Below are 15,552 nucleotides of genomic sequence, written 5' to 3' on the forward strand. Positions count from 1 at the left end.
ATGGTAATTGGTAAAACAAACAGATTTTTTTAAAAAATCTTTAATGCAATTGCAATTGGCTTAAAGCCAATGTTCCTAGCCATGGTAATTGGTAAAACAAACAGATTTTTTTAAAAATCTTCAATGCAATTACAACTGACTTAAAGCCAATGTCCCCTCTGTCGTGGGAGACAACAATAAAAAGTTTTTAAAACAAAACAAATGTAATGTGCAGTTATCTTCTAGATCTGCAACATGGAAATAAAAGAGGCATTTAAAAATCTTCCAAGCAATGCAATTTGGTAGCCAAGTCAACTTCCTCCCTGCTATGCGTATGGTGTGGCAATTGGCTGGGAAACCATGAAAAATTTCAGCAAGGCAAGTTGGCAGTCCCCTCCCTGCCGTGAGCTTCTATGAGGTGGGTAAGCTAGAGAAGGAAGTTTAATGGGTAGTAAAAACTCCCAAATTAATGAAATTAGCAGGTCCATTCTCCTTCTGCGTGGCACATAAAGTGAAGGAGCATCATTAAACTCCAAACAAATACATGCAATGGGAAGGCGATGGGTATTGGAGCAGACTTTGAAAAAAATTCAAAGCAGTGCAATCAGTATGTGTATCTCCATGTCGAATCCTCTCTATGTGGACTGAAATGGTGAATAGATTTTAAAAACTATAGCAAATTCATTTGGCAAGTGTAAAGTTTAGTATCCATCGACCCCTGCCAACATCCTTCCATGGAGTGAGAGTTTCAAAAGTTTTGAACAATGTAAACTCTTCAGACAAATGCATTTGGCAGCCATTTAAACTCTTTCAAAAGTGCAGTCCCAGGCGAAAAGCTTTATCCCACATTGGCTGGGGAATGGATCATTTTGGTATTTATAAGCAAGACTCCACACTACCATAATGTGAATGCCTCAAAGGCTTTTGACGAATGGTGCCGGTTGGGCACCCAAGTGGACCCCATGCACTTGGGCATGCTTCTCGAGGTGACCAAGGAGGTTGACAAGTGGCAACCAGGTGGAACCCACACATGCACGGATCTCGAGGCAGGTGAGTTTTGCAGAGAAAAGGCAAATGAGCAGGTTCAAGGTGATCCAACGGCATGTGTGACTTCCTTACCCAAAGATGCTTGCGCGTTAACCTCTGTGAAATGGCGAAAAATAGGTGGCGGGTCCAGGTGGAAAGACAGCTTGCAGGTGTCGGTGAGGTGGCAATGACATGTCGCTGAGGTGGCGATGATGTGGCCGATAAATAAGCAGACAGGTGGCGCACACGAGGCATTGAGGTGGCGGATGGATGATGTGTCATCCGAGGTGGTGCCAAGTGGATCCTATCAGTGAATCAGAAGATGCCACGTGGCAGGGCGTCAGGAGCCAAAAATTAGTTAAAATTAAAATTAAGTATATAGTTTCAACTATTGAGAAAATCCAAAAATTTAAATGATGTGCACATGTTGAGGATTAATTCTCTCAGAGGCTTATTTTTGGACAAAATATCAAGTATCATATATCACCGGAAAGCTCTCAGGATAAGGAATCCAATAATACAATTAATTTTAAATTTTTTTGGGGGATATTTTGGGAGCAATTTCCACGAGAAAGAAGAAGGAATTGAAATTCAGTTGGAAAAGAGACACTTGGCAATTTCGGTTGCAGACCTAATCTTTTTCCCTCTCCTTTTTATTCTCATTTTCTTCTCATTGTAAGGGTTCTAGAAATTTGGAGAAAGGCTCCAGATTTTCATGGTTCCCAATTCTAGGTTTGTTTCAAATTTGCAGTAAAATGACTTCTTTCAAGTAATAGAGTTTCTTCTTGCTGTAAATGTTTTTTGTTGCAGTCACATATATGAAGGCATATACAATTTATTTAATTTTCTCCAGGCATTCTTTATTTTCAATAAATCTAGTCTTCAAGGGAGTTTGGGTTTATCCTCCCAAATGACAGTGTAATTCTTGTTCCTAGGCATCCTTTACAAAAGGGATTTAAATTCTATGAGTAGAAATTATGAATTTGAATTATTGTTTGGATATGTATGATCCTCTGTCTGAGCTTAGAATGCATTTTTGTAAGGCATTAATGGAGGGATATCTTTCTTCAAATAAATTGGATTTGCAATAGAGGTTTTCATTTATAGATTGATATATGACTTTGTTGCCCTTGGATAAGGCACTGATCTTCCAGATTGGGGAGATTCTCAGAGATTTTAAATCAATATCCTCATTTAATTTTATGTTTGTAATGTTAGTTTGTTCTATCCATCTCATGATTCAAACATTATTGAGTTGCAAGTGTGGATCTAACCCATCTGCAGTAACCTCTTAGTTTTTGAACCTTATGAGATCCATCTACTTTTATTGATGCAGTCTTGTATGTAATAGGTCTAATTAAATGCATCAAAAGTATACCCACCTAGGTTTTCCAGAGCCTGAAGAGTAGAAGGATTTAGATCCTTGTCATGTTGTCCAAGCCCTGAGGTTCTTCATAGATTGAATTGAATACTTCATAGATCAATTGCAGGTGTACTTGGGTTAATCATTTTTTATGAACAACAAAAATGGCGACTTTGCTAGGGAGAATGATGTAAAAAAAATTTATGTCAAGTGAAACCCAGAGTTGTGCCTATCCAATTTGAGGAAAGAGTCTTAGAAGTTTACAAATCTGAAAGTTTTTTTTCAGATTTGAAAGTGTGTATTCTAGAAAATTTTGTTGCTATGAAATTTGAAAAATATTATGTGACTCTGCTGTGTGTGTGCTGAGACCCAGACATCTGAAAGTTTTTTAGAGTGAAGATCAGTGGTTAAATTTTTTCCTCTTCAAGGAGGGAGCGACTCTGTAAGAACGAACCTGAGATTTGGAGGAGTTCTTCAAATTTCCAGTCAGAAGTGAAGTGAACAGTAGCAGCAAATTTACTCCAGGTATTCCTAATTGTTGAGGTAGTTATTTGTTCCTTATTAGGTGAAAAAGTCACCATAAAAAGGAAAATAAATTCATACTTCACATATTTCCTATTTTGAAAAGTTTCAGTTAAAGCATGGGTGAAGTATTTTGAATAATAGAGAAGATAAACTCTAGTTACAAATAAATTTTATTGGTTGAAAATAGTGAATGTATTAAGGCAAGATTGTAGCTAGTAATGGATTGTTGTAGAAATTTCTCTATTAAAGGTTATGTGCCATTTTGTTTTGATGGCATACCTGGTTACCCGAATCAGATTCCAAGTGACATTAGAAAGCATTTATCATTGTTTAATGGGGACTAGTTACAATCAACAAGAATGCATGTGCAAAACTTTGTTGATTTAATGAATGACTATGAAATTTGTCATGAGGATGTTTGCATGAAGTTGTTTGTGCAGAGCTTGAAAGGGGATGCCAAGATTTGGTTCTCATTTTTGTAGGAAGCTTCTATTCCCTCATGGGAAGAATTAGTTGCATCTTTTCTTGAGCAATTTGCTGATAGAATAAACTTTAATGATGCACTAAGGAAATTGATGGAGATGAGAATTGAGGAAGGTGAGTTAGTTTCGGCCTTCAATGTCAGATTCTCCAAAGCATTGGCTGAGATCCCACAAGGGTATAAACTAAATGATGAAGTGTCTTTAGTGATTTATTTGGATGCCTTTGGAAGTAAGATGAGTTACAGGTTGAGGGGTAAAGAGCCAAAGACATTACATCAGGCATTTGTGATAGCCATGGACATAGAGAAAAATTTAAAATATGGCATTCCTAAAAGACTTGTATCTGCTGGTGTCTGTTGTTATAATGTTTGTAATGTTGCAACTAAGTATGCAGTGAGAAGTGATGTTCAGAGTTTTGGTGTTCACACTTGTGTTGGCAACTACGATAATTTAATTCACTTTAAAAATCAGAGTTGTTTGGTGCAAACAATGGTTGATCCTCACTTAGATATTGATAATGTCAATTGTGTTGAGGATGAAGTAAAAGTATTTTCAGATTTCACTTCTTATAATCATGTTGATGATCTTTCTAATTTGAAAGTTATGCATAAAGTTAATTCAAAAAATCTCAATGGTACACATGATTGCAATGAAAATATAGCACACATTGATGAACAAATTTTTAAAGAATGTCATATGGAACAACAAAGTGCAATGCAATTCCAAAAGATTGCAGAACTTAGAAAAGCTCTTAAAGTTGTGGATAAGAAAGTTCAAATGTTGGAGAGCCTTAGAGTTATTGATGAAGACCTTCTGCAATATGGTGAAGGGGATTCCTCAGAAAAGGAGTATGAACTGAATGCTTATACAATTGATGAACAACATGCTAATCTAACAGATGGTTTTATGACAGAAAATTTAAGTGAACATGTTGGATATTCATCAGATGAAGTAAAGGGTAGTGATATTCATCTTCATTCTTTGATTGATGATGACTATTCTATTGGTAAAAAAGATCAATTGTGGCAAGATAAGTATGACTATTTTGATTCTCAGAATGATGATCATAGGATGAAATTTTGTGGTTATGAAGCATGGAACACTGAGGATAGTTCCAGCCAAGTTTCAATTTCTTCTTTGTCTGATGAAGATGATTATGATGATCGAATGGATGGTATCTTTAGCAAATTTTCTAATGTTTTATTTGATGTCAATATAGATACAAACCAACCTCTTCATTGTCATAATGTTCATAAGGGGATTCTTCATTTGGTTTCTAACCCTTTGTATGAAGAAGTAATTGATCAGCCATATGTTGTAAATGATGAACCAGTCCATGATGCTGATACCATTCCATGCAACAGTGACATGTGTCAAGATGGAGATTTTTGTAATGGGTTGCTTGCTAGTGTGTTTGAACCCCATCTTGAAGTTTTTCATTTGAAGATGAGTGAATGTGCAAATCTTACTTTAGATTATATGCTTGAGCCAGAGGTATGTTCATTTTTTCAAGAGTGGGATGTTAAAGATGTTGATTTATTGCACTTAGTAGATGATGAAAAGAATGGATACGTTTTAGTGGTTGATCATGAAAGTAAGGTTCAAAATTATGTTCATGATGGGTATGCATATAGTGCTGATTGGAAAAGCATGCAGAAAGATGTGTGTCGTAATAGAAGCATTTTTTTGATGATTAGTGTTTGCTTCAGATTGTTTACATTATTAAGTGATGAGAATTAGATTTTTGATAAGGGAAAGAGTTGGTTTAGACTTTAGTGGATGGGAGCCATTTTATAAGTATGTTTGTATATCTTGTACAGTTGCTTTGCTTCAGTTGTGTGGTTTTCAATAAGGTGCCCTGATGTTTGGGTTGAATAAGGAAGCCCTATTTTGTAGAAGAAGAGAAGAGATAAGATCCGTTTTTGGGTGGTCTACTTAACCATTGATTCTAGATTCTTGTGTTGATCTTGCGATCAACCATCCCCAGTCAGAGCCACTATTGGGACTCATTATATTTGATAAAATTTGAGAGGCCCATTTCAAAAAAGTTCTCTGCATTTCCAAATGATCATAAAATGAGTCAGCTTGAATGGCCTAGTTAGAGAGAGGGTAAAATGGAGCCAGTTGATTTTTAAAGGGTAAGGCTTGGGAAGCATGTCCTACACCTTTCTTTCAGCTAATGAAGTGTGTTGCAACTTTTAGTTTTTAGTTTGGATCAGTTTATTAGGTACCCATTTCCAGGGGTGAGCTGAAAGTGCATTTTAGGCACATATGCAGATTTTATTGAGTAGCCTACTTTGAGCTCCTATATCTTTTGCCCTATTGATTTTCATGATGAAATTCAAAATGGATTGGATTCTATGCATAAAATTTTTCCTCCGTGCAAAATTTCAAGTCTTGATGAATCCATTTGCTCAGCTTACAAAGCTTGAACTGTTTGCAGTTTGTATGTTTTGGCAAGTCCCTGTTTCAGGACCTAGTTGGAGCCCTGTTTTGCACAAGTGTAAAAGTTGTCTCAGTGAATTTCATATCAAAATGTTTGTTCCAAGTTATTTTTGGTATAAATGAGAAGCTATTTTTCCACTTTCAAGCTCCTGGCAATCCATTTGATCAGTTTTCAAAAGGGTTTCTTAGGCCATTTGTTTCAGTGATCTGTACTTTCATTATTGTATCAGTTAAAGTAGCCATTTTCATGAGCGCACCATTTGCATCCAGTCAGTCTTTTGGTCAAAATGAGTATTTTAAGATTTGATATGTACTTCAAGGTACCTATGTCTCAGATTTGAGGGTCTACAGAGATCGTTTAATATTTTTGAGAAAGGCATCATGAGTTGCCTGAGCATTGACTTCATCAGGTCCGCAACGTCGACAAAGCTGGTTGGTCATTTTTGACAATTAATATCTCTTCACTCGGGATTCATCTTTAAAAAATGTTTGATAGAGTTTATGCTTGTATATCTGAGTACACACCTATCAGATGGCGTGGTCCAGAAAGGTGTTTTGACTGGTTTGAAAATTACACCTTCGCGATTAAATGCGAAAAACGTGGCGCAGGCGTTTGAAAGTTGCAAAACTCAATTTGATCATCCAAAAATGGTGCTGATTGATTCCAAAGGTAAGTTTAAGGTTCCTGAGGTATTTCAGAGGTCAGTTGCATGAAAACGAAAATTGTTTTAGCCGGACCCACTTTGGGGCCCGACCTAGATAAATGCCTGTGCATTAATTTTGTGGCAGAATGTTCTAATTTCACAGTCTTTCAACCCCTAGAGATAATCAAGAAAGTGATTGATGCTATGGCTTACTCAAAGTTGAATGTTCTACATTGGCATATTAGAGATTCCAATCTTTTATAAACTTATGCAATGGAAGGCAATGGTTTTGGAGTAGATGTTTGAAACATTGAAACAAGTAGCAAATGGCATTATGGTAGGTGTAAAACCAGCACTTCCCCTCCTCACATGGTTAAAAGATCATCGTGAAAAGCTTCCAAGAAAATACATTTAGAGAATTAACTTCCTCTTGTGTGGCATGGTGAAAGTTTGAAGTTTAAACTTAAGCAAATAAAACTCCAGCCAATTGCAGCAACAACATTAAAACTTCCAAGTAATGTAATAGCACCTGCGTGATATGTGAAAGGGCATTTAAAAAAAAGAAACTCCAGGAAAAATGAAATAGTAGCTCCTGGAGTGTGGATGGAAAGAGGCAACATGAAGTTTTAAAACAAATGCATTTGGCAAGTGTAAAACCCCCTCCTTCAACATGGATATTAATAACTTCAAGATTTGCAATTGGTAAGTTTAGTGCCAATGTTCACAACCATGGTAATTGGTAAAACAAATAGATTTTTTTTTAAATCTTTAATGAAATTGCAACTGGCTTAAAGCCAATGTCCCCTCTGTCATGGGAGTCAACAATGAAAAGTTTTTAAAACAAAACAAATGTAATGTGCAGTTATCTTCAAGATCTACAACGTGGAAATAAAAGAGGCATTTAAAAATCTTCCAAGCAATGCAATTTGGCAGCCAAGTCAACTTCGTCCCTGCTGTGCATATGGTGTGGCAATTGGCTGGGAAACCATGAAAAATTCCAGCAATGCAAGTTGGCAGTCCCCTCCCTGCCGTGAGCTTCTAAAAGATGGGTGAGCTAGAGAAGGAAGTTTAATGGGCAGTAAAACTCCCAAATTAATGCAATTAGCAGGTCCATTCTCCTTCTGCATGGCACATAAAGTTAAGGAGCATCATTAAACTCTAAACAAATACATGCAATGGGAAGGCGATGGGTATTGGTGCAGACTTTGAAAAAATTCAAAGCAATGCAATCAATATGTGTATCTCCATGCTGAATCCTCTCTACGTGGACTGAAATGGTGAATAGATTTTAAAAACTATAGCAAATTCATTTGGCAGGTGTAAAGTTTGGTATCCATCGACCCCTGCCAACATCCTTCCCTAGTGTGAGAGTTTCAGAAGTTTCAAACAATGTAAACTCTTCAGACAAATGCATTTGGCAGCCATTAAAACTCTTTCAAAAGTGCAGTCCCAGGTGAAAAGATTTATCCCACATTGGTTGGGGAATGGATCATTTTGGTATTTATAAGCAAGAATCCACACTACCATAATGTGAAAGCCTCAAAGGCTTTTGATGAATGGTGTCGGTTGGGTGCCCAAGTGGACCCCACACATGCACAGATCTCGAGGTAGGCGAGTTTTGCAGAGAAAAAGAAGATTAACCAACGAGATCCAATGACTGTCATGACTTTGCGAAGGGAAGATGCTTGCGCATTAAGCTCTGCGAAATGGCAAAATACTCAAGTGGATCGCGAAGAGTTAACGAGTGAGTAGGTTGAAGGTGATGCAACAGCTTGCGTGACTTTGTGACTCGAAGATGCTCGTGCATTAACCTCTGCTAAATGGCGAAAGATAGGTGGTGGGTCCGGTTGAAAAGACAACTTGTAGGTGTCAGTGAGGTGGTGATGACATGTCGTTGAGGTGGCGATGATGTGGCCGACAAATAAGCAGACAGGTGGCGTACAAGACGCAGTGAGGTGGCGGATGGATGAGGTGTCATCCGAGGTGGTGCCAAGTGGATCCTATCAGCGAATTAGAAGATGCCACACGGCAAGGCGTCAGGAGCCAAAAATTAGTTAAAATTAAAATTAAGAATATAGTTTCAATTATTGAGAAAATCCAAAAATTTAAATGATGTGCACATGTTGAGGATTAATTCTCTCAAAGGCTTATTTTTGGCAAAAATACCAAGTATCATATATCACCGGAAAGCTCTCGGGAGAAGGAATCCAATAATGTAGTTAATTTTAAATTTTTTTTGGATATTTTGGGAGCAGGTTCCATGGGAAAGAAGAAGGAATTGAAATTCAATTGGAATAGAGACACTTGGCAATTTCGGTTGCAGACCTAATCTTTTTCCCTCTCCTTCTTATTCTCATTTTCTTCTCATTGTAAGGGTTCCAGAAATTTGGAGAAAGGCTCTAGATTTTCATGGTTTCGAATTCTGGGTTTGTTTCAAATTTGCAGTAAAATGACTTCTTTCAAGTAATAGAGTTTCTTCTTGCTATAAATGTTTTCTGTTGCAGTCACATATATGTAGGGAATATACAATTTATTGGATTGTCTCTAGGCATTCTTCATTTTCAATAAATCCAATCTTCAAGGGAGTTTGGGTTTATCCTCCTAAATGAGAGTGTAATTATTGTTCCTAGGCATCCTTTACATAAGGGATTTAAATTCTATGAGCAGAAATTATGAATCTGAATTATTGTTTGGATATGTATGATCCTTTGTTTGAGCTTAGAATGCATTTTTGTAAGGCATTAATGCAGGGATATCTTTCTTCAAATAAATTGGATTTGCAATAGAGGTGTTCATTTGCAGATTGATGTATGACTTTGTTGCCCTTGGATAAGGCACTGATCTTGCAGATTGGGGAGATTCTCAGAGATTTTAAATCAATATCCTCATTTAATTTTATGTTTGTAATGTTAGTTTGTTCTATCCATCTCATGATTCAAACATTATTGAGTTGCAAGTGTGGATCTAGCCCATCTGTAGTAACCTCTTAGTTTTTGAACCTTATGAGATCCATCTACTTTTATTGATGTAGTCTTGTGTGTAATAGGTCTGATTAAATGCATCAAAGGTATACCCACCTAGGTTTTGCAGAGCCTAAAGAGTAGAAGGATTTAGATCCTTGTCATGTTGTCCAAGCCCTGAGGTTCTTCATAGATTAAATTGGCTACTTCATAGATCAATTGCAGGTGTACTTGGGTTAATCATTTTTTATGAACAACAAGACATAAAGGGGTTATAGGGACAAGTTTGGAACTTGTGGATGTGTTAATTGCAGCCTTGTTATGGCAATTATGTTCTCTATTGCATAATTCTCCTCAAGGACATAGTCCACCTTCACCCCATTTGAAAAGTCACATATGTGACATTGTGTAATCCTTGGGTTGGGAGTGTTTTTGTTGTTATGAGTTTTTGCATGTGTGTGTTTGTATGTGTGTTTCTCGTCTAGCCTTGATTCTCCTAGCTTGGGGGTGGCTTCTAGTAAGCCTAGGTTGGGAGGTGAGCCTCCCTGGTCACAACCTTAAGCTTTTTATTGCAGGTTTTGCTTGGGAAAAAGTTGGAGAAAAAGCTTTGGAATGATCCTATGTATTATTATATTTTAGTTTTAAAAAAAGAGTTTATTATTGTATTTTAGTTGCAAAGAAAAAGAAAGAAAAATAATTTCTTATTGTATGTAAGTTGCAGAAAATAAAATGTATTTATTAGACTATGTTTTATCATGAAACAAGAAACAAAGATGTATTTCATTTAAGTATGTTCTTGCAAAGGAAGGGATAAAATTTGAATTGTTTCCTTATTTGAGTTATTCATTATTGATTTTGCACCTAGAGCTAAATTAAAAATGAAATTTATTTATGTCTTATTAGCCATTAGAAAAGAAATGAAATAAGTAACATGTGATGCAGTTATAGGAAAAGATTAAGTATGAAAATTATACTTGTACTTTTTAATCTTACATTGCATCTTGTTGTTTTTATTTAATGATTCTAGAAAGATATACATTTGTAGCTGTAAATAAATTAATTCCTACTAGTTTTTCTATTCTGTAAATGCATATTAAGTAGGAAAATAACCAAACCTAGATAATGATAATACATTAGATATTGCAGTTTGTTGTATTAAATATTTTTTTGAAAATGATAGTTACAGTTGTAAATAGAAATAATTTGTCACATTTTTCATTCTGTAAAAGCATGTTTAGTAGAAAATAATATTAACCTAGTTATTGAATATGTTGAATCATAGGAAAAACTATAGGTTAATGAAGGGCATAAAAAGAAATAAATTACTCTGTTTATTAAAATAACCTACTTTAAATAATGTAAATACAATTTTAAACCTATATATATATATATACCAGGGATAATGCCTGCAATTTTATCTTTTAAAACTAAGTTGTTGTTAAAAAAAAAAATATAAAATTGACATGTATGCTGTTGTAAATAAATAAAATAAACATGCTCATGTACAGGTATATATATATATAGATTTATATAGATTTACTTATTTACATTTTATTCTAGAAATGAAAATACTTGTCATTTTAAGTTTCTGGTATTCACTAGAATCATGCATGTCAACCATAATATATATATATATATATATATATTAAAAAAAAGAATTTTAAATAAAATAAATAAATAAATAAAACTCTAACCTCTGAAGCCCTAGCAAGCTCGCAGTTGGGCGGCTCAGGCCACCTCTGTGGGTCGAAACCCACAGGGGCACCCACAGAGCCACTACAGGCCACAACCCGCAGGGCGGCGCCGCGACGTCACTACGGGTGGCGACCCCCAGTGGTGGCCTCGGCTGCCACTACGGGTGGCCACTGTAGCCACCGTCGCCACCTCCATTAACTCTACAACTCTCCCTTGCATTACGCCCTCCCCTTTGGCCATGGCCTTCAGCCTTTGTGGGATGCCCTCGCTCGGCTGCCACCTACACACACACAAAAAAAAATAAAAAAAAATAGAAAATATGTTATGTTAAAATAATAAAACCCTAACCCATTTTCGGGTTAGGGTTAGCATTTAAAACAAAAGGAGAGAAAATTTTAATATGCAACCCTAACCCTATTTCGAGTTAGGGTTTGTTTAATAATAAGGAAATTAAAAAAAGGAGGTTAGGGTTAGCATTTAGAAAATATAAAAGAAATAGGTTAAGTATAGGAATAGATCAATCCTAGTTAGGGTATATAATTAAATATTATTAAAATGAGAGGAGGGGGAATTCTTTTTAAAATTTGAAAAAGAATTTCCCCCCATTTAGCGATAGTCAATATGTGGGATTTATTAACTCCTAATATTGACTAGGGTGAAATTAATTTTAATATAGTCTTTATTATCAAGGTTCAATTAAAATTGGGGATTAATTTTTATATAGCTATATTAATCGCATAATTGATTTAATTTTATTAACAAGGGTTATTAATGAGAATATTACATAGTTATTTTTCATATTTAATTAAATATGGATGTTAGGTTAAATTTATTTTGGGGAATTTTATTAAAGAAATTTTTTAATTGTTTTATGTAAAATTCTAGCCTATGAGGTCATTATTGGCCGATTATTTAATAGCTGAAATTTAAATGTCTTAGGGGATTTAAAATCGACTTTAATATAAAATATATTTATTTGGCGAATATCATAATTGAATTAGTTAACTTTATTAGTTATTTTTAAAAGTGAAATTGTGTACATTCAATTAATTAATTTTAATATGAGATAACATTATCATTATTTTTATTTAGCCTTGAGTATTTTAAATTCTATTGAGATAATTAATATCTCTCAATTTTAATTAGAGGAAATTAATTAGTTTAATTAGATTAATTAATTGAGTTGAGATGACCCCCTTTTAAAGAATAATTAGTCGTTTCTAATTATTGTCACCATATTGATTTAGTTAATTAAATCAACTTTAGTAAACAATTCTATTTAACCCAGAGTTGTTTTTGGATTTACGATGGTCCTGGTGAACGGAAGGATGTCTCTCTGCAGCGTTCTGGTGCGAGCTAGGGCCTGCGTGCCCTAGCTCTCCTGGTTGTTCGTTCTCTGTGCTCGGTGGGCAGTTTTCTGGCGCGATCTCAAAAGGGGGTGGGTCTGCTTTTTTCAGGGGTGCGTAGGTCATTTGGGTAGGCGACCATTGCCTGGCTTGTGGGCAGGTTTTGTTCCTGCGTCTTCTGGCTGCGCGTGGTGGTTCTCACTGCGGGAGGAGTGTTGTGTCCTGAGCCTGAGGGTCTTTGGCCTTGGCTCTTTCTTTCTTGGTGTGGCTGTGCTCTCGGTCTATGGAGAATCGGGATGGTTTTATGGCTCAGGTTTCATCCGGAGATTTGGAGATGGTTGAGCCGTCTTCGTCAATGCATGCCAATGTAAAGGAGCAGTTGGGTAAACCACAATCTGGGGATGGAATACCCTCTTCAACAGGGGTGTTTCGTTTGAAGAAAGTAAATGGATGTCTTGAGAGATCCGAGGATCATCCAATTCTGATTATTCAACCTGAGCAAGTTTCGGAGAATGTTGATTATTGGTGTAATCATGCCCTTATTTGCAAATTTTTGGGCCTTCGTCTTTCTCTGCCTATGTTGGAATCTTGGGCCCGTCGGGTTTGGAACCTTGAAGGGGATATGGAGATTATTTTGGCTGCTAATAATTACTTTCTGGTTATCTTTTCAAATCTTATGGATAGGAATAGGGCTTTTGAAGGGGGCCCATATTTCTTTAACCAAGTTGGGCTCTTCATCAAGCCTTGGCACATGGGCTTCAACTCTGCCGAAGAGATCCCCTCCCGGGTTCCTGTGTGGATTCGGCTGCCGAGGCTTCCTCTGGAGTTCTGGAGGGAAGATATTCTTCACTCAATATCTCTGCTTCTTGGCAAACCTGTGGGATCGGCTTCACAAACCCAAGATCGTAAGATAATTTCTTTTGCTCGCATTTGTGTAGAAGTAGATTTAAATAATCCATTACCAGATTCTATGGAAATTCGCATGGGATCTTCTTCTTGGATCCAACAGCTGGATTACGAGACCCTACCCTTTAGATGCAGAATTTGTCATGAATACGGTCATTTGCACCGCAAATGTCCCAGATTTAAATCCTCTCCCCGGGCTGCCCCTGAACCTCCTAGGGGGGACAAGGGAAAGGCCCCGATGTCTAATGAACCTATGGATAAGGAGGGTTTTATTCCGGTTAAGCCCCGTAATAAAGGCAAAGGAAAAAAGAGATCCTGGTTAGATAGACAGAATGAAGATACTTTTAACAAGTTTGAAGTTCTTGATAATTTGACACAAGAGGAAGGCATTCCAGTTGAGATCTCTTCTGGAGATAAGGGTCTGCATGAAGCTCAGGATGAGAATGAAAAGAAAGAGGATCAAATTTTATCTTCAGAGGTCCATCAAGTGGATCAGATGGTTGTGGCTTTGTCTTCTCAAGCTCAGGATTTCAAGGTTCTCCAGGGGTCTCAGACTCTGTTGGGCTCTGTTGTGGTGGTTCCTGATCCCCCTGCTCCTAAGGGAGCTTCAGAATCTGTAAAGGGTAACAAAGCTCCTTCTATTTTAGGCTTACAGCAGAAATCCTTTAAGAAGGGGCCTCTTGATAAACCGTCAAAGAGTGGAAGGAAGACTGATCAAGAGAAGGTTAAGATCATGGGTGATACTTTGGTTGAGTCAGGGTCAGTGAAACCCATTGATTCTCATTTCTCCCATCCCCATAAATGATTGTTTTATCATGGAATGTAAGGGGGTTGAATAGCATCCCTAGACAAAAGGCTGTTCGCAGATTAATTGAATCTCAATCTCCAGATGTGGTCTTCATCCAGGAAACCAAGCTTTCAGTTGACGGTTTGGCGAGCTGTGCTCCGCGTATCTGGCCCCAAGGCAATTGGCAGGGGGTGGGTGCTTTGAATAGTGCTAGGGGGGTGGCTTGTTTCTGGAACCCGAGGAGAGTTTCCCCCTTATGGTGGATGTCTAGTCGCTCTTCTATTTCTTTGGTTGCCTCTTATTTTGCAACTGGAGAAAGGTGTCTTTTATCCAATATCTATGCTCCTACTGATCTGGCAGGTAAGTCCAGTCTATGGGCTCACATTCAATTCATTCGGGCCTTGGATCCGTTCCTCCCATGGATTATGGTTGGTGATTTTAATGCTGTTACCTGCTTGGATGAAAAACGTGGTGGATTAGCCAGGCTAGACCCTTCTGCAAATTTGCTCAAGAATATGATTGGCTCCCTGAAACTCATTGATGTGAAGCCAGCCAATGGTGTATTTACATGGAATAATAGGAGATGTGGTGGTGAGGCTATCTCAAAGAGGCTTGATAGATTTCTTGTCTCCTGCTATTGGTTGAATAGTAGGTTGATCTCAAGTTCTGAAATTCTTGACTGGAGGGGCTCTGATCACTGGCCTATCAAGCTCTCTGTCACCGTTTATGGAATCACCAAAAATCCCTCTTTCAAATTTTAGTTGATGTGGTTAAGAGATCAATCCTTGCATGATCTTATGTTGAATTGGTGGCGGGAGGGGAGGCCTACCCATGGGACGGCCATGTTTATTTTCACTAAGAGGCTTCAACATGTGAAGTTCAGGCTTAAGAGATGGAATAAACAGTGTTTTGGGAACCTACAAGCTCAGAAGTTGGTTGCCCAGTCCAAGTTGGATTCCATCACCCGTCAGATTCGTGACCAGGGGTTGACCTCAGACCTTAGCATTGCGGAGTCCTTGGCTCTAAAGGGATTAGAAGAGTGGGAGCTTCGGGAGGAGATCTTCTAGAGGCAGAAATCTCGCATTGATTGGCTTCAGGAGGGAGATAGGAACACCGCTTTCTTCCATAATTCGGTTAAGGCTCGGAGGCAGGGGAACTCTATCTCCTCTCTAGTTTCTCAAGATGGGGCTCAGCTTTCCTCCAGCGCTGATATTTCGAGGGAAGCTGTCAATTATTTTTCTAACCTTTTTTCTAGGGAGGATATTGCTGCTAGGGCTGAGGAGGGGGCCATTTTGGATTGTATTCCCCAACTGGTCTCTGCTGAGATGAATGGGGTTCTCTTATGTCCTATCTTGTTACCTGAATTGGAGAAAGTGGTGTTTAATATGAAAAAA

This window comes from Cryptomeria japonica, chromosome 2, assembly GCF_030272615.1.
Source record: "Cryptomeria japonica chromosome 2, Sugi_1.0, whole genome shotgun sequence".
NCBI lineage: Eukaryota > Viridiplantae > Streptophyta > Pinopsida > Cupressales > Cupressaceae > Cryptomeria > Cryptomeria japonica.